This window comes from Panulirus ornatus, chromosome 12 (genome assembly GCF_036320965.1).
Source record: "Panulirus ornatus isolate Po-2019 chromosome 12, ASM3632096v1, whole genome shotgun sequence".
Classification (NCBI taxonomy): domain Eukaryota; kingdom Metazoa; phylum Arthropoda; class Malacostraca; order Decapoda; family Palinuridae; genus Panulirus; species Panulirus ornatus.
Window position 1 is genome coordinate 64,245,084 of NC_092235.1, and position 20,625 is coordinate 64,265,708.

The following is a 20,625-nucleotide window of genomic DNA, read 5'->3' on the forward strand; positions in this document are numbered from 1 at the left end:
GTAATTACCTAATTCTACTGTACGGTGAGGGAGTTTTACACTCGTGTGTACTTGTGTGTTGTACACCTTACTGCTCCTGGCGTTCCACTGGTTGTGAGTCTATTAGCGACCGGAACTGGAAACACAGAAGCCGACTTACGGAGAGCCAGATCAACCTATAACATCAACTGAACATCTGCTCGAGTAATAACAACAGATTATCTACAATATCCAGACCATTACTGACCCTCTCACTAGCAACTAGATAGGCACCACACGGACAGTTAACGCGGGAAGCGTACACCTTAGGATCGCTACAGGACTCGCCATCAGAGCAAGGTAAAACACCCGGAGAACGCTACAAATGGCTTGAAACACTGGAGGGTATATAGACGTAAAACGGAACGCTAGATTTCACTTTTTTTTTTTTTGAGTGGGAGAGAGTGAAGGAAGGGATTTTGTAACATCAACGACGCCACTTAATAAGCTGAGCTGAAGCTAAATAATGAGGAGACTAAACAGGAGTTATACGTTCGAGTCATTACTGACAGATGGTCTGTTGGGCAGGGAATGAGTGAGTAAATACACCTCTCGTTTGGTGCCGCAGGTGTGTGTGTGTGTGTGTGTGTGTGTGTGTGTGTGTGTGTGTCTGCCATATTTCAAGTGTGTGATCTTAAGTTACATAACGTCCCTTAAGGATGACGTTACGTAGTTAATCACGTAAAATAGGTGGTGGTTGTTATGAAGATATGAAGTACGATTCGTTCCACGTAGTTTGTGTGTGTGTGTGTGTGTGTGTGTGTGTGTGTGTGTGTGTGTGTGTGTGTATAACGATAATGAAAGTTATTCATGATCTAATGAATGAATTATATATGGTGGACAGAGAAAATACACATGAGAAAACCATCATGGTGTCTGATATGATGATGGTGGGCTTGGCTGGGTTGGGTGTGGGCCAGTTGTGTAACGTTATCAACATTATTACGTTAAGTACAAAGCTGTGAAGATTGATGATACAAAGCCCGGTACTTACCGATGATGTTCACTATAACTGGCATGGAGTACGCACGGATGTAATTACGGGTACACATAGGGAAGGACGTACGGGTGCACGTACGGTGGGTGCACGTGCGGGTGCACGTACGATGGGTGCACGTGCGGGTACATGTACTGATGCATGATACAAAAGTCGTCCTGACCTCAATAAGAAAATTGATTCAATCAACGAAAGTGCGAGTTACAAACAAAAACTCTATGGTCGTAGACAGCCATATTTACTTACGCACAAAAGTCTTGGGACTTTACAATCCACATTTCACTAACACGACGAATTCTGCGGATTTTGACACTCGTACTCACCTAATGTTGCGATGGCAACTGAGGAAGGGACCAAAACTTTAATTATTTTCCTCATATCTTCACAGGCTCGTTCGTCTGTGCCATGTTAAGGCGTAAGAGTCGAACAAGTGTATATATAGAGAGAGGAAATGATGCATTTACATAAATACTTGGGACAAAAGGCAATTTGTCTCTATTGTTCCAGGAATGTGTATGGTATTCAGCCGACATGATCGATAGGCGTAATGAACACATTGCCACTCAATAAGGCTTTCTATTGCGCCGTGAAGCCTACCTGGTTCGTTAGCACTGATGGACAGGTAGAGGCCCTCATCTTCTATACAATGGCCCTACATACTTTGTGATGAGGAAGGAGATTAACCGTGACTCAACGCACTTTGTTTTTGCAGTGCCATATATATATATATATATATATATATATATATATATATATATATATATATATATATATATATATATATATATATATATATATATATATATATGCGTGTGTGTGTGTGTGTGTGTATGTGTGTGTGTGTATGTGTGTGTGTGTGTGTGTGTGTGTGTGTGTGTGTGTGTGTGTGTGTGTGTGTGTGTGTGTGTGTGTAAATACTGTTACTCTATTTCTGTAGTGATTAATTCAGGATAACCCATTGTAGTTTCACTCAGTACGAGCTGTATTAACTACACATTTTCATACAATCTCACAGAACATGTGAGATGTGAAATCCCTCTCCCCCGCTTCTCTCTCTCTCTCTCTCTCTCTCTCTCTCTCTCTCTCTCTCTCTCTCTCTCTCTCTCTCTCTCTCTCTCTCTCTCTCTCTCTCTCTCTCTCTCTCTCTCTCTCTCTCCCTGTACCTGGACCATTACCTGACAATGCTCTGGTCATGTTCTTGGCCAGGGATGCTCTTATATTACCCATGGAAGAGCTCTCAGCGTAGGTGGTGGATCCATTATATGATTATCCGGTGCCCGCCTGATGTGGCGAACGTGGGAGGGAATTCTTGCCCGGGTCTTCCTTTTTTTTCCCGGCGTGAAGGTTTCAGGGAAGCTCTGAACATAGGATGATAACAACACCATCCGCTGCATGAAAGCGAATGAGAGAACTCCATATATATATATATATATATATATATATATTATCCCTGGGGATAGGGGAGAAAGAATACTTCCCACGTATTCCCTGCGTGTCGTAGAAGGCGACTAAAAGGGGAGGGAGCGGGGGGCTGGAAATCCTCCCCTCTTGTTTTTTTTTTTTATTTTTTTTTTAATTTTTCAAAAGAAGGAACAGAGAAGGGGGCCAGGTGAGGATATTCCCTCAGAGGCCCAGTCCTCTGTTCTTAACGCTACCTTGCTAACGTGGGAAATGGCAAACAGTTTGAAAGAAAGAATATATATATATATATATATATATATATATATATATATATATATATATATATATATATATATATATATATATATATATATATATATATATATATATGCATTGTAAGATGTCTGAACATCCTCTTTCATTTGTTCTTTTTTCTTAAAAGTTGAAGCAGTCTTCACGGTAATCGTTGGTTCGCGACTGATTCGCTTGAGTCTGTAAAGTTCACGGGATGCGACAAGTTCGGCCGCTCTGATGTGATGTGTATCCGCTCATGCTACTCGGGTCTACTCCTAGGACATTACAGGTGTATGACATGCGATTGGAAGGAAGCCATGTGTGTTGTTACGTGTGTGTTCCGTTCGGTGCGAAGAAGGGAGGGAGGAAGGGAGAATTTCTCAATTGTCTGCGCCGCCCCCAAACTCTCTTTAACTATCGCTACTGCTAAATGACTCGTTAAACTTTTGTATGCTGAAAGTATTCACAATTTTATCATTTATCCAATTTCATTCATGAGTGTATATGTGTGTGTATGTGTGATTACTATTTCTGTATAACAGGAGGAGAGTTTTCAACTCGTTTTACCCGTCTCTTAACCTTGTACGTATGTATCATATGTTCAATCTTATGTGTACACACACACACACACACACACACACACACACACACACACACACACACACACACACACACACACACACACACACACACACACATCTTAGCCCAAGTGTGTTTGTGTGTGTGTGTGTGTGTGTGTGTGTGTGTGTGTGTGTGTGTGTGTGTGTGTGTGTGTGTGTGTGTATGTGTGTGAAAACATCCCATAATCTTGGGAAAAACATTTTACTAATTTCCAGTCGTCCCATCACTTTATATACAACAAAATAAACCCAGAACTTTAGTCTACCACCCACCACTTATCCCCCCCCCCCAACCCACCACTTACCCTCCCCACCCACCACTTACCCCCACCCCCCACCCCCCACCCACCCACCACTTAACCCCCACCTCCCTGTGTGTGTGGGAACTCCTTGTTCTCTTTACTTGGCGCATTACATCGTAATGGTAAGGTCATCAACTCCTCCAGATATACACCATAATGTGCACGTAGGAGTTCGTGCGACATAACTGACCTGGTGTATAATGCAATTACCTCGTAACGATCTTGTAATGATCTCAAAAAAAAAAAAAGGATTATTCTTATTTTTCCACGATATTTTTGACTATACGTATGTCGTTTTGATGAAAAGTATTTCATATGATTTTTTTTTTTCAAAAGTGGCCTTAAATATTGAGATAGAGAGCTCTAAAATAGCAAACATTTCTCTCGTAACTTGTGTAGAATATGAATGCACATCAGAGACTGAACTGGGATCTTTGTCTGCATAGCGAGGGTCAATCATTAGTCCAATCAAGAATGATCAAATGTTTCTTTATAAGAGGCACTTCACCTCCTAAGCTTGTCGCAAATGCCTATCAGGAGCAACCTTGAAAGAGTCTATAACAATCGATCTAATGGCCATCCAGGGAAAGACTTAGCTCTAATAGGGAATTTAAATGTAAAGACCTCCATCGTGTCTGCAAATCTGAGATTACTGAATGCAAACTACAATTGAGGAGGGAAGATGGCGCTACTTCCTGCAACTGTATCATGCGTCTTCCCCTGGAGGTATGAAATGACGGTCGGAACTATGAGGAGAAGGCTGAATACCACTCTAAATCTATCTAGTGAACACAGACATTCAGTGACTCTGTATACCCTATTCATTTATATCTATTTGTTAAAAGGTCGATGAGTTCTGGTTAATGTAGAACAGTAATCGGTGCTTGCTCGACGCCTCTGGAAAATATCATGTACACAGACGTATAGACTCAAAGACAGAACACCTGACTGGTTCCTAAAGTCTGTTTGAGAGACGCAATATTTGGTGAGGATCTCGTGAACTCTTTGGGCTTCCTCGGTACCAGCGAAGCTCAAAGACTTGGGGGAGACTCTTAGAGTATTAAGGATATCCTGTCTTCAGAGGATGTGAAAATTAGGCCCAAGATAAAGTAGGAGGGAATTGGTACACTGCTTCCCGCTAGTTACTGTTGAGGAGGCGTGCAAAGACCTCCGGGGCGAAAGGGTACGAGAGAAAGTATATAGAAATGGTTAAATGAGCTGTTCTTATTTTTTCTCAGTTAAAGAAAGATGTTAAATTGAAACTCAGCGACTCACTAGCGTGTCCAGCCGCTAGTGGTTTATGTTATCTCATTTGACCTCGGGTAGGAAAAGGAATGAAGGCCATTCATCTTGTATTCTCAGGTTTAGAGAAGGGGTCATTGCCTAAGTGAAATCACTGCGGAGGAATGTACTTTTAAACACTGTAGGGCCAAAAAAAGAGATAACTCCCGGCTCGAAGATGGGCACGAAGCGAGGTTGTCAGAAATGAACGCCCACATCTCACACTATGTGGGTGAAGTAAATACTTCTCACCTCAGTGCGTATAACTTGAGTCAAAGAAGAGTTCACTGGCTGAAGAAGTGACTACTCACTGCGGATTCGTCAAAGGACTCAAAGCTTAACTGATTCGAAGTTGCATGGAAACAGAAACTCTAATGCTAAGATAAAGTCCTTTTTTTTTTCTTTAACCAAAGGACCTTAACTCAGCCCCCCCCCCAGCATCCCCGCCCCCCCAAAAAAAAAGATAAACACAATAGGAGGTAACTTCAACCTTCCTCAGTGAGGACAAGAAGCTACAAAATCTAGAAGTCCCGCTAATGAGTCGAGCTCCTCTCGTCTGAAAGCTGAAGATCCAATTAGCAAGTGTAATAGACTCAAAGCCTCCAACTGTTTCCTCTGAGATGTAATGAAGGAGAAAACGACAAAACAGAACACAGCTCGAAGCTTTCCTCGGCTGTATGTGAACTATAGACTTTACAAAAGACGGAAGTGGTCAAAACATTTATGTCTCCTGTATCTTAATGATGGCTAAATATCATACAGTTGTAACACCTTCTCGACTGATTTCGTAATCATTCTAAAGACAAACGTTGAGGCTGAAAATTGATCAAAGGACGATCATGGACAATCTTTTTCACCCTTGAGGAAGGAAAGGCGAAATATATCCAAGATTCTTAATGATAGAATATGTTAGGATATACTTCCCAAAGACTGATGGACATGGAACAAACTGAACCATTCTAACAATTTAGCCGAATTCGAACTTTTGTGACGATGTTTACCATTTCAAACATTTGAGATCTGTTGATCTGTTTCTCGCTCTTTTATGTGAACTTAAACAAATGGGATAAGAAGTTGCAAAAATAAAAGACAGAAACTTGGTTAAGTAATCCTCCTGTCAATTGGCAGTCAAATGAAACAAAAGACCTGTGGACGAGACAAGACAATTAAATGGAACTTCGAAATTGAATCTGAAACTCAGAGACATAATGTTTTTTACGATATCTCTCTTTATATCTAATCAGATAGAATGATCCCCTTGGGGTAGAAACTTTCTCACCCACAATCATTTCCCTAATTTTGGTTCCAAAGGATTTCAAACTCGCTCCGGGTGTTGAAAATAAGAAAATGACAAGAAAAGGCCTGAACATCTAATCTAAAGAACTTTATTCACTCCGGAAACTTTCAACCTTTTCAGGTTGGCAAAGATTTTAACTCTAGAACCTAAGATTTTTGTTTGAAATATAAAAGTGATCCAAGAAAATTCTGCCACTGAGTGACACAAAAAATCATAAACTTTATAAGAAAAGGAACGCTACTGCTCAGAAATTGAGATGAACCTGTTGAACAACCAGTCAGAGAAGTTTCGTGTTTGGAAGTATCTTAAAGGTAAATCACGAGTAGGAGTAATGAAAAACAATAATACATTGAGAAGATTATCGAAAAATAACTACAGCTACGAGGGGGAATGATATAGTGACATTAGAAAAAAAATAAGGCGTTAATACACTACAAGAAGGAAGCAGGGCCTTATTATATGAAGAGAGATTTCAAGTTAAAGACAAAAGAGAGGTTTATGGACGGATTCTGTACGGAAGGAGTGTGGATGATTGGGAGGTGTACAAGAGAGAGAGAGAGAGCCGCAGGAGATCAAGAGAAAAGAACAGAAGCTGAAAAAGAGGAAGAGGAGATAATGTCACAAGAAAAGCTACCTTATCATATAGATTTAGTATACAAGAGGATGGCGAACATGTAAGGGCAAGGAGAAACTTGATTAATAAATTTGGGATACAGCACTTCCATTGTATTATGGTACTCTCAGTTAAATACAACTGGCCGAAGAGAAGAAATCTATCGCCTACTTTATCCCCGTAACAACTTCCTTCATTAATCCCAACACGAAACAGAAGGAACGCGTACACAGTTGGCCGGGATGGTCTTCTGAAGTTGGAGGACTAGAGGACGCTACAGATCAGGGGCGACCTTCGGGATGTTGAGGCCCTGGGCAAGAGGGTCAGCTAGGGGCCCCTTTGAGGCATAATTTCAATGACATGTAAGCAAAATCGAGCTTTTTCAATTCCTACTTCGTTTCGCCCTGTCCATGAAGCTGTAATAGAGGTATCTTGATATTGATGATATGAATTCAAATGACGAAATTATGGCTGCTCCCCTGCCAGCGTGAGGCACTAGTTAGTTTCCCGGTTCGTCTTGCCCTAAGGACTACCCCCGCACTGATCTTAAGCCTGGTGAAGTTGAACCTAAGGAGGATGAGAGAGACTTTGCGGTGAACTTGCTACAGGATCTCCTGTTTCATTCCTTACTACCATACTCCCACTCATATGTCATGAATTACGTTGATATATATATATATATATATATATATATATATATATATATATATATATATATATATATATATATATATATATATATATATATATATATATATATATATATATATATGTTAGAGGTTGATTAGGGGAAAATGGTAGGAAATACAGATAAGTGCACCAAAACCACCGAATATTAACACTAGGATGGAGGAAAATGAGGAGCAGAAACAGTAATTAACTTGAAATTAACTGATAATACAACTTTGATCATTAATAAACATGTTTAATATAAAAAGATAACCTCCCTGATTAGAATAAAGGAAAGAATAATGAATGATAAAGGAAGAAGCGACGGACAATGATGAATGATGGGGGAGTTAGTTCCTCAGGAGGCAAGTCCCAGGCCGTAACTCCCGTAACTGCTTCCTTCCTCGTGATGGAGGGGAACAGTCAGGCTCAGCCAGCCACCAACTTTAATTGGAGCCGAGATTAAAACTCCCGTGGACGATGTATGAAGCCTCCGTGATATTCACTCCGCCTCAGTACTACTCGTGAATTTGGGCGGGAACAGTAGGGTAAGTTCAGTCTACAATATGGACGGCTGTCTGCTCTCACATACCCTGCTTTCTCGGACCGAACACAGAATCGCATGTGCTAATCAGAACTTGGTGATGATGATTCTGAATATTTCAAAGCCTCAGTGGTTACGATGGACCGTTTTGTTCTGAAATGCTTCCAGCAATGTTGGTCGACGGTGGGCTAAGAAGGATGTATTTATCTTCAGATTACAAACTAGGGAACTTGTAAGATCGTACGCTTATGTTGGAGACGAGAGGAAGATACGAGGAGTGGCAAGAAGGCAGAGGGGTGAACGGAGCCACTGTAGAGAATGTAAGAACGGAAGGGGATAAAATGACTGGGGGAAAAAAAAACACCCCCGACTCAAATGCTGAAATAAATGAGAGAGAGAGAGAGAGAGAGAGAGAGAGAGAGAGAGAGAGAGAGAGAGAGAGAGAGAGAGAGAGAGAGAGAGAGAGAGAGAGAAGGAAGGAAGGAAGGGAGATGAGATTACATTAAGGGCAGACGAGAGGGGGACATTAGCCGGAAGGAAGTGCAAGAGGAAGAAAATTCAGGAGTGAGTTGAGAAATTTGGGTTCATAGATTCTAAATCTAGCGAGTATTAGGGGTACAGGCCGTCTGTTGCCTAAAGTAGCGACAACAAAACCTATAAACTAGTTTCAAGTTTACTCCTTTTGGTCTGGTGTGCATTAATTGGGCTGAGATTGTACGATACTCGCTTAAAAAGTCTTTATGAGCAATATTGTTGGATATTACCGTCTAAATCTGAACTTTCTGCCAATGCCTGTTGTCTACGGTGCACATGTCCCCTTTAGATATCTCTTTCTCTCTGTCTCTTGCTTCTTTCTCTCTCTGTCTCTCCCTTACATCTGGTATTTTGACTTCCTTCCTCACTGCCTATTTTTTCTAATTCTTGTTTTTTTACATCTTTTGAATTTTCTTGTTTTTTGATTATCTTTTCAGTGATTACTCTCCCCCTGTTACATATTTTTTTCGTTATCTATATATCCTTCCTTCCCTCTCTCTCTCTCTCTCTCTCTCTCTCTCTCTCTCTCTCTCTCTCTCTCTCTCTCTCTCTCTCTCTCTCTCTCTCTCTCGCTCTCTCTCTCTCTCCCCCCCTCATATGGCTTTCTCCTACACCATCTATCTCCCTACACCTTGCCACTATCCTCTCCCTTACTCTATTTCTCTCTGTCTTCTCCTCCTCCTCCTCCTCTTCCTCCCTCCCTTCTCTCTCTCTCTCTTTCTCTCCCTTCCAGCAGTCCACCACGTACGTCAGGCTCGGTCGCTTCGTCTCCTGTTGTTCCCTGACGCGCGCCGCCAACATCACGAGCAGCAGCAGCAGCAGCAGCAGCAGACAGGACCATTATTGTATTAAGGAAATAGCTGAAGGCTCCCGGGCTACCGACCCCCGACCCTTACCTTGGAGGTGAGGCTGGCTACGTGTGCCGAGGAAAGCGCTAATGGAAGCCGGGTCAGGGGTCTATTAAAGGGGAAGAAGAGAGTGCGAAAGGGGGAGGGAGGGTTGATGCTCCATCGCTGGATAATCATGGCAAAATTCCCCTCATCATCATCATCATCATCATCTATTACTCCCCATGTAGGGAGTAACAGTGTTGGATTGCATCCTAGGCCCGAGAGATCTTTTTACATGGGTTGATTCGAAGTTGTGGCTTCTTGGATGATGTCTGGTTCATGTTGTACTGGATGGTGGTTCACACTCGGTGTGGTTGTGGTGTTGTACTCGTTCTGAATGATGGTGTGGGTGCATTCATTCATTCATTCATTCATCCATTCATTCATTCATTCATTCATTCATTCAATGTTCCCACTGATTATACAAATTGATCTCTCTCTCTCTCTCTCTCTCTCTCTCTCTCTCTCTCTCTCTCTCTCTCTCTCTCTCTCTCTCTCTCTCTCTCTCTCTCTCTCTCTCTCTCTCTCCCCCCCATATAAACTCTCTACAGAATCCTTTATTACACACAATCAGACGAATCATTTGACTCAAGAGAGTTACGATCACCATAATAGTGGGAAATACGAGGGGGGGTTATAATTTGACCAATATTGATATAGGAACGAGAGGGGGGGGGATATTTACGAGGGGAAGGCAAAAGGGATCACTGTCATTAATATGAGAGGACGGCCTAATAAATCTTGCGAGGCTGTGGTTTAAATCTCTTCCACCTTAAGTAAGGGAGACAGAAATAGGTTCCGTGCATAACTCAAGAGAACCAGGGAATCAAACCCCCCCGTAGCCTCGTTCGGTCCCTCACAATCAGCCACCGTTCGAACTGCTCTTAGACATTTCTAAATCAGGTTTCTCCCGATTATTTACGTAATTGGTATTGCAATAGGGATGGTCAAAATAAGCCCATTCTTTTTTTTTTTGCCTGTTATTTTTTTTTTTGCCTGTTATTTTTTTTTTTGCCTGTTTTTTTTGCCCTGTCCCCTTTCATTTCAGGTAAATGTTACTTGCGTCGCTGGGTTGTTGAGAGATGTACCACTTCTAAGTTCAGGGCTGTTAACAGACAAGACTTCGCCGTTAGGTAGAATATTCCATCAAGTTACTCGAGCTGACACTTAACTGACTTTGATCCTGTTTTTTCTGTATTCAGGCAAAGGGCAAATGTAATATCGTGGAGTTGGAGTAAGATAACATTCCCCAGCCAGTAGTAACACCCCAGATCTTTAAGACTATTAAGAAAAAAGGAAAATTTCACTCCTGTTAAAGCCTGCATATCTTTCTTGAGAAAGGAAACATAAAAACTCTGAATAAGAAAAGGTCTTCTGTTATCATCTTTCAGAGGTCGAGATCTGAAAGATCCCCCCACGTTGCACGATATATCATTCAACATTCCGTCTAGATGTTGCAACATATCTTGGGTTGGTAATGTCCCTTGAGGTTGTGTTGCAATAGAGTAAACTCGGCTTTGGTTACCAAACAAAAACTTCAACTGAAAGGGCTAACCACTTCATCTGGATGGGGAGGGGGACCACAGAAGTCCTATGATGTTAGTTATTAGAGCATGATAACTCGCGCTGAGTTTGGTTTGACTTTTGTTAGATACTCGAACCAATTCATACTTTCCTTGCAGAGTAGGGTGGCTGGGTGGTGATGGTGGCGGTGGTGGTGGTGAGTTCCCTCACTTGGAAAACCATGGAAAGTGTGAGTAGTTCAAAGGGAACATCCAGCAAACGTAGCTAGCTACATGTTGACGACGGAGGGTAGAAAGTTCATCATTGGAACTGTAAAGTACATTAGGAAATTAACTATATTTGTGAGTCATTCTTTTTGCCTCATTTATGAGAGTTTTGAAAGTAGTTTCCAGTGTTATTACGTATATTCTGGTCGTATATTTGCCTCATGAACAGCCCTCTTGATGCTTTATGTATGTCATTTCATTTAAGCTGATGATATCCACACTTAATCCAACATTTCGTGTCTGTATATTCTATATTCTACGTTGAATTCTAATGCCAAGTCTTTTATAGAATTTCTCTCGACTTTGTCACCTCAACTACTTTTCTCGTAATTTTGGAATCATTACTGCATCATGGACCTATAAGAGCATCCTTTCGTTTGACGCAAATACCTCTGTTATACGAAGAGAGTCTTCATAAACTCCTCTTGGGATATGCATATAGATTCTCCAACACTTTATATAGATTTTCCAACACTTTATGTAGATTCTCCAACACTTTATATAGATTCTCCAACACTTTATATAGATTCTCCAACACTTTTTATAGATTCTCCAAGACTTTATGTAGATTCTCCAACACTTATGTTGGTTCTTCAATAATCATGTATGTTCCCCAACACTAATGTAGATTCTCCAAACATTCTTGTAGATTCTCCAGCACTTATCTTGATTCTCCAACACTTATATGCATCCTCCGACACTGATGCAGACCCTCCAACATTTATGTACATCCCTCACAACATTCTAATGAGCTTCGACAACTTTTGTCGAGTCCCCACGACTTACAAGGATCTCCAACTGAAAGCAAAGATTGTGTGAACTTACATACCTCGCTTGCCAAGATTTAGACGAGAGATTTAAGGCTGCAACGAGACTTCCCTGCTTTATGACCACCTTATGCGACGCTTAAAGACTTTCTTGCGTCTTAGATAGACGTTGTCCCTGGGGATGCGTGCAGTGCTTCTCCCCTCGGAACACAGACTCAGTCTTGGGAAAGGAAAAGAATAATGGAAGGGCACTTGACATGTGAACCCATCTAGTATCTTGACGCACACACACACACACACACACACACACACACACACACACACACACACACACACACACACACACACACACACACACACACACACATTTCCGTGTCTCTCCACCGTCAAATTTTCTTCAGGTAATACTGCCGTGTGTTTGTTCTTGGAAATGAGTTCCTTCTCTCTCTCTCTCTCTCTCTCTCTCTCTCTCTCTCTCTCTCTCTCTCTCTCTCTCTCTCTAAATCGGTTCCTTCATGCAGGCGCGACGTCTTCTGGCGCACGCCCGCTTCATCGTGTATAGGGCTTATACACCTTAGGGAGGAGGGTGGGAGCAGCAGCTGCCTTAAAGACTCATCTTAAGTATGGTCTTGTCTTATCTTAAGTATGGTCTTGTCTTATCTTAAGTATGGTCTTGTCTCATCTTAAGTATGGTCTTGTCTTATCTTAAGTATGGTCTTGTCTCATCTTAAGTATGGTCTTGTCTTATCTTAAGTATGGTCTTGTCTTATCTTAAGTATGGTCTTGTCTTATCTTAAGTATGGTCTTGTCTTATCTTAAGTATGGTCTTGTCTGATCTTAAGTATGGTCTTGTCTTATCTTAAGTATGGTCTTGTCTTATCTTAAGTATGGTCTTGTCTCATCTTAAGTATGGTCTTGTCTTATCTTAAGTATGGTCTTGTCTTATCTTAAGTATGGTCTTGTCTTATCTTAAGTATGGTCTTGTCTTATCTTAAGTATGGTCTTGTCTTATCTTAAGTATGGTCTTCTCTTATCTTAAGTATGGTCTTGTCTCATCTTAAGTATGGTCTTGTCTTATCTTAAGTATGGTCTTGTCTTATCTTAAGTATGGTCTTGTCTCATCTTAAGTATGGTCTTGTCTCGTCTTAAGTATGGTCTTGTCTTATCTTAAGTATGGTCTTCTCTTATCTTAAGTATGGTCTTGTCTCATCTTAAGTATGGTCTTGTCTCATCTTAAGTATGGTCTTGTCTCATCTTAAGTATGGTCTTGTCTTATCTTAAGTATGGTCTTGTCTTATCTTAAGTATGGTCTTGTCTTATCTTAAGTATGGTCTTGTCTTATCTTAAGTATGGTCTTGTCTGATCTTAAGTATGGTCTTGTCTTATCTTAAGTATGGTCTTGTCTTATCTTAAGTATGGTCTTGTCTCATCTTAAGTATGGTCTTGTCTTATCTTAAGTATGGTCTTGTCTTATCTTAAGTATGGTCTTGTCTTATCTTAAGTATGGTCTTGTCTTATCTTAAGTATGGTCTTGTCTTATCTTAAGTATGGTCTTCTCTTATCTTAAGTATGGTCTTGTCTCATCTTAAGTATGGTCTTGTCTTATCTTAAGTATGGTCTTGTCTTATCTTAAGTATGGTCTTGTCTCATCTTAAGTATGGTCTTGTCTCGTCTTAAGTATGGTCTTGTCTTATCTTAAGTATGGTCTTCTCTTATCTTAAGTATGGTCTTGTCTCATCTTAAGTATGGTCTTGTCTCATCTTAAGTATGGTCTTGTCTTATCTTAAGTATGGTCTTGTCTCATCTTAAGTATGGTCTTGTCTCATCTTAAATATGGTCTTGTCCCATCTTAAGTATGGTCTTGTCTTACTTTCTCTGCAGACACCAAGTTCACGCATCACGTCCCATTATCTTTTGGTCTTTTGATAAGAAATTACCAAGAAAAGAAGCTAGTGGCCAGCTCTGACCCCGTAGATTTCCAAGAGCAAATTTCTGGCATTGATTCACAGTGAGGTACATTAGCGTTCAGGAGATTTACATTTAAAAAAAACGAAAGATGTTAAAGTTTTAAGTCGTCAGACTATGCTATACTGGTTCTCTATAAAATGAATTTGAGTGTGAGTGACTGATTCCAATATTCTATCGTATCGTTTCTTTTGTCATTCAGTATAATGTAATTGTTCATGTCATCCTCTCTTCTCTTTTCTTCCTCTCTGTAATTCTTTGAGGTTAGCCTTTATTCTACCTTTCTTATGGACTCCTTTATACAAAGCTTCCACTCTCCCCTCCTTTCACTTTTATATTCTTATCTCCATCCTATCCTCTCACTTCCACTGTTCTCAGTCCATTCCCGGAGTCTTTGATTACCTTATTACCTTCTTTGATGACCTTATGACCTTAGTTCTTTCTTCTAATGACCATCTCCTTGCCAGCACCTCCTTCATATTAGTTCTTAAATTCAGTCCTTATATATTATCTGTCTCTTCCCTTCACGCTGTCTCATCCCCTCATTCGATCTCACTTATCTCGTCTCCATCTCATATACCACTCCATCACTACCTTCCTCCTACCCTCACTCCATCTTTACCTGTTCACCCCATCTTCACCACCTCCTCAAAATCTCAACTCCCATACTCCCTCTTCAGCAACCACCTTACTCCATCTTCAGCTGCCTCCATACTCTACCTTCACAACCTCCATACTCCATCTCCAGCAACCCCCTCACTCCGCCTTCACAAACTCCCCTAAAATATTCACCCTAAATACCACATTCACCATCTCAATCCATATTTGGTCTTACTCCACCTTCATCCACTTTCATCCACCTTCTATAACCTGCCACATCTGGTGGTGTATTCCTCCTCCTCCACCTAAACTACCAGTGCATTTGTACTCCCCAGTTTTTCTCCTCTTCTTCCCATACTTTCTTGACGTAGACTTCCCAAAAGAAGAGTTTAGGGTCAGGCGTTTTGAAGAGGAGAAAGTTCCTTTTAATCGCTTCCCTGGTTATGACAAGGGGAGCGAGCTTAGTCACCGTCTCTTTTTTGTACCCACCGAGCAGTACACGAGCAGAAGTCTCTCTCCACGAACCTAGAGAGAGAGAGAGAGAGAGAGAGAGAGAGAGAGAGAGAGAGAGAGAGAGAGAGAGAGAGTTACCTCGTTTTATCTTACTCTATCTCCCTCTCTTTCTCGGCATTTGAGACAGATATCCATTATCAGGAAACCTTCCTCCTTATCAGTCATACTTAACTCCCACTTTTCATTCCATTCACCAATCTTTCTCATGTCCACACAAACACACACTACACTACACCCTCCTCCTATCTACACTACATCCAAATTCCATCCCTTTCTTATTCCCACCTGAACCCTACTCCACCTTCCCTTCCCTTCTCCACATCCACGCAGCCTCCACCACACAGCCACCATCCACAACAAGAACTCCTCGACAGCTTCCTCCCGCTCCACTCCGGATGTGATAATCATTTTTCCCTCACCTCCTGAACTTTCCCATTAAGAAAGGTCACAGTAGGGTAACCCTTGCCCTCCACACACACACACACACACACACACGCAGAGAGAGAGAGAGAGAGAGAGAGAGAGAGAGAGAGAGAGAGAGAGAGAGAGAGAGAGAGAGAGAGAGAGAGAGAGAGAGACTATCCAGTAGTCAAGACTATGGCAACAGTGTACCAATGATGCAGACCTGTGGCATAATGACTAGTAAAGACTGTGGGCGACCGTGTCTAACTGGCAATTCAGCACTATGGCAATAGTGTCTAGCTGTACAAGTGTCAGTGGCAGAGTGTAGTTAGAGGCGATGTCGTGCGTCTATCACCAGCTAAAGGCACCGTCGTTCGGTAGTTAGAAGCGGCGTCGTTCATAAGTTAGAAGAAGCGTCGTTCACAAGTTAGAAGAAGCGTCGTTCACAAGTTAGAAGGAGCGTCGTTCACAAGTTAGAAGCGGCGTCGTATACCAGTACTGGGCAACGTCGTCCACAAGTTAGGGGTGCCGTCGTGTACAAGTTAGAAGGCGGCGTCGGGCACAAGTTAGCAGCAGCTTTCGCTTACAAATAGAGATAGAGTCTCACACCAGTTCAGAGATAGTTTCGTACACAATAAACGTATCACCCCGGTGTATACAACATGGCACCGCAAAGTATGTTGTATTCAAGATGGTAAAGAGCTCCCACAAGGCGAACATCTTCCCCTTAAAAAACTCAAATGCGAAAGCAACAAACATGAGAAAGACCCAGAGCCACTGAAAAGGAACGGATGATAATGAAAGGAACGGATGATGATGAAAGGAACGGATGATGATAAAAGGAACAGATAATGATAAAAGGAACGGATGATGATAAAAGGAACGGATGACGATAAAAGGAACGGATGATGATAAAAGGAACGGATGATGATAAAAGGAACAGATAATGATAAAAGGAACGGATGATGATAAAAGGAACAGATAATGATAAAAGGAACGGATGATGATAAAAGGAACGGATGATGATAAAAGGAACGGATGATGATAAGAGGAACGGATGATAATGAAAGGCACGGATGATGATAAAAGGAACGGATGATGATAAAAGAAACGGATGATGATAAAAGGAACGGATGAGGATAAAAGGAACGGATGACGACAAAAGGAACGAATGATAAAAGGAACGGATGATGATAAAAGGAACGGATGACGACAAAAGGAACGAACAATAATAAAATAGAACAAAAGATTGTAAAATATTAGATACAATGAATAGACAAAATGATTCCTCATATCAATGAAGAAATCATTGGAAATTAATCACCCTTTGGTTTCCCCCCTTGATTGCTATATTTCACGACTGGGTTGTAGGGGAGGTTTACCCCCCTACCCCACCTAGCCTTAATCCCTCCCCCCCACGGTACAGAGGTAATTATATGTCTTCACTAACTTTTCGGTGATAGATAACAGGGCGCGCTCTCGCCTCATGAGTCAGTTTTGGGATAATTAACAAAGTTTTGGGTCATCAATCAGCCGGTCTTTCAAGGTTTCTCAAGACGGTAGGTTTGTGACGTGTGTGTGCGTGTGGGCGTGTGTGTGTGTGTGTGTGTGTGTGTGTGTGTGTGTGTGTGTGTGTGTGTGGCTAGACAACATGAAGACTTGTTAGAGTCAATGGATTCTTCTCTACCTCGATCATCAAACGCTTCACTTCGTGTGTGTGTCATTCCCCCCCCCCCCCCCCCACACACACACACACACACACACACACACTCACACTCACCTTCTCGTCCACGAACCCACGATTCCTCCACGATTCTATGTTCCCATCATTAGTAAATTCTCTTCCCCCTTTTTTTTCCCCCAACCCGACCCAGCCCCGGGAAATATGCGGGCGCAAGTGACATAATCATGGAGTTTGAAGAAAGAAAAATATATAAGGAATAGGACACAAGGTATTTTCCAAAGACTTCGATGTTGGAAAAGTACTTCGCTCGATTGACGGAAATTTAGAATGTGATTCACCAGCGCTAAAGTCTATAGCAGTGAAATGCCAAATTAAAAAGGGAGAAAAGAGAGAGGGGAAAAAAATGGGCTAAAAACGCACACACAGAGAGGGACAGAACGCTTTGAATATTGCTCACTAATGGTTCAATATCAGTGTGAGTAATTAAACGCCGTTTCTGTTCTATGTATAAATAGCATCAAAGAGAAAATTTTGGAACGCACGGCTCCCGCCATATCGCGTTTCTCCATTGCATTGTCTGGGAGGGGGGGGGGGGTGGTACCAGCCGGCCGGCACTCCACCCCCCTCTCTCTCTCTCCCCCTCTCCATTACTTACATCACCTACTCCCTCCCATCTCTCTCTCTCTCTCTCTCTCTCTCTCTCTCTCTCTCTCTCTCTCTCTCTCTCTCTCTCTCTCTCTCTCTCCCCAGGTGTAACTCTCGCATTGTTCATGACCAAAAAAAAAGAGAGACAGAAAAAAAAAAAATGAAATTGCCAATAGGAGTTATTCACACCCCGGGAAATATTTAGTGAATGTTTCCGAATGCATTCGAGTGTGAAGCATGAAGGAATATAGAGAAGTTTCTGTTTTTTTTTTTTCGTTATTTACCAGCAGCGATAAAGTCAAAATGAATAGTTATTCCACCATTAAAAGCCAACTGGTGTTATATTCGAGCTTCTGTATTTACACGAATCACTAAATATATCATGAAAAATCCCCAGATAATGTGTAATGAATCGGTACGAATACATACATATGTGAGATTCACTATACTGTATCGATCATTCGTCAATGTTATGAATATGGAGGAATTCGTCCCCTTTTCCTCTAAGTCAAAGAGAACAATTGGCTCATTCACAAAGTCTTCAGTGTCTCTAGGTCTTATTCTACCTTGCATTGGTTCATGATTGTAGTACCCTCATCCCCAGAGGCATGTAAGTCCCGTGTGTTCGTGTCGTTCCTACAGCAACGAAGCTAAAAAATAATCCTTTAGGCTGATCTGTTAGCCACCTACAATGCTTAGAAGTAATTTATGATATTCTCCTGCTAATGTTCCTTCTAATGTTGGCTGAGACGATACAGGCAGCTGAACGTCTTAATCAAGGCCACTCGTTAACGATATATATATATATATATATATATATATATATATATATATATATATAATCCCTGCGGATAGGGGAGAAAGAATACTTCCCACGTATTCCCTGCGTGTCGTAGAAGGCGACTAAAAGGGAAGGGAGCGGGGGGGGGGGGGGGCTGGAAATCCCTCTCTCTTTTTCTTTTTTTTAACTTTCCAAAGGAAGGAACAGAAAAGGGGGCCGGGTGCGAATGTTTCCTTAGAGGCCCAGTCCTCTGTTCTTAACGCTACCTCGCTGACGCGGGAAATGGCGAATAGTATGAAAGATATATATATATATATATATAGATGCCGTGGTATGGCTGTTTTATGTTCTGATGTTTCTAAAACAGTCACTGGTCTACGCATGAACTCTAGCCATCCATTAGCCAGTGACAACTGTCCATAATAAGCACCATTATACCATTATTGTTTCGGATGATCCCATAAGCATTTGATCTCACGCGTGAGCGTAATCCATCACTCAGTAACTGGAGTGTTGAGAGGAGGAAATCGCTGTCGACAATTCTAAGCTGACGATGGATTCAATCCTTGAAATATTAGCGAGTTAACTAATGTTCTTTAATAATTCAGAAAATAGATGATTAATTCTGTAACTCTTATTGAACTTGATGTGCATGTCAAGCTTATCCTTCCTGTGCAATGCTGTATACATGCACAGATATAAAGGTACATACATACGTAAAGAGAAACTGATGAAGACAGACAGGTAGATATACAAACAGGAACACAGACGAGCAAGAACAGCGAGAGAGAGAGAGAGAGAGAGAGAGAGAGAGAGAGAGAGAGAGAGAGAGAGAGAGAGAGAGAGAGAGAGAGAGAGAGAGAGAGGCCACCTGGTTCTCTGTCTTCGTGTCCTTGGCTTAGCGACTCATTTTCTTAAAGGAGACCATCGCTGGCCACCGCGAGACAGAAAGAACCATCCGTGGGAGAAATACTCCCCTGGCGAGATAAGGGTCCCAGTTCTATTTGCCATTCCTTCAGACGTCTCTTTTATGGCGTTTCGTTCCTTCCGGTCCCCATTCCATCGACCATCGGTGCTAGTTTCAAAGACTCTTTTTTTAGGCCACGCTGATTTTCTGACATCCGTCATTCCTATATCCCTCATTTCTGTGGCGTTCGTTCGACTGGCCCTCATTCCATTCCACAGGTCTTCATTTCTGTAGCCCTCCTTTCCTCAGCGCTAATTCATTTAGCCCTCATTCCAGCGGCCCTTCAAGCTTTCGGCTTTCATTCCAGCGGTCCTCATTATTTTTAGACGACGTTCCAGGTCAGGCCACGTCTTCCCCAGGTGTCGGTCGACGGCAAGCCGACTCCCTGAACTCGGCAAACATTTCTCCTCCTCCGCCGCCGCTCGGAAGATAACAACACACAACCACCCTGCCTCGAGGTCGTGTCTCTCCGAGGTTTTATCAACGGCGGAGTGGCGCGCAGGGCGACGGCGCTGAATGTGGCTCAGGTTGGGGAATGGAGGCGAAATAGAAATTGCGGATGGCGGGACACTACAGCCCGCGTGACAACTACCAATAAGGGAGACAGGAGGGAGGGAGGGAGGGAGGGAGACATCGCGAGGCGATGGTGGCGGGTTGTGGAGAAGGTGGTCAATATGGTACTGCTGGACGCATCGGACCGCGGGCCGATATTGAAGGCTGGTTGGGAAAATGGGAGAGACATTATGAGAAGAGAGGAAGTCGCTGGCTAAAGAGGATTGTGGATGAGGTCAGTGTCCTCAGGTAGGTAAAGAGAAGATCGTGCAAATGACTTATTAGGATTTTGACTTACATAGCACAGATGTAGAGTTTCAATGGACCGCGCTTTACCCATAATTTGAGCTCCCGTTTTCGCCATCCTGTAAGGAACGCATCTTTACTTCTTTCCTCCGTCTATGAAGAATGTTCCTCGTTCTTCGTTTGGTCATATCAAGTTAGCAACACGTTGATGTATTACTGGGTCTAGCTATTATATACAGAGGTACGATGCAGG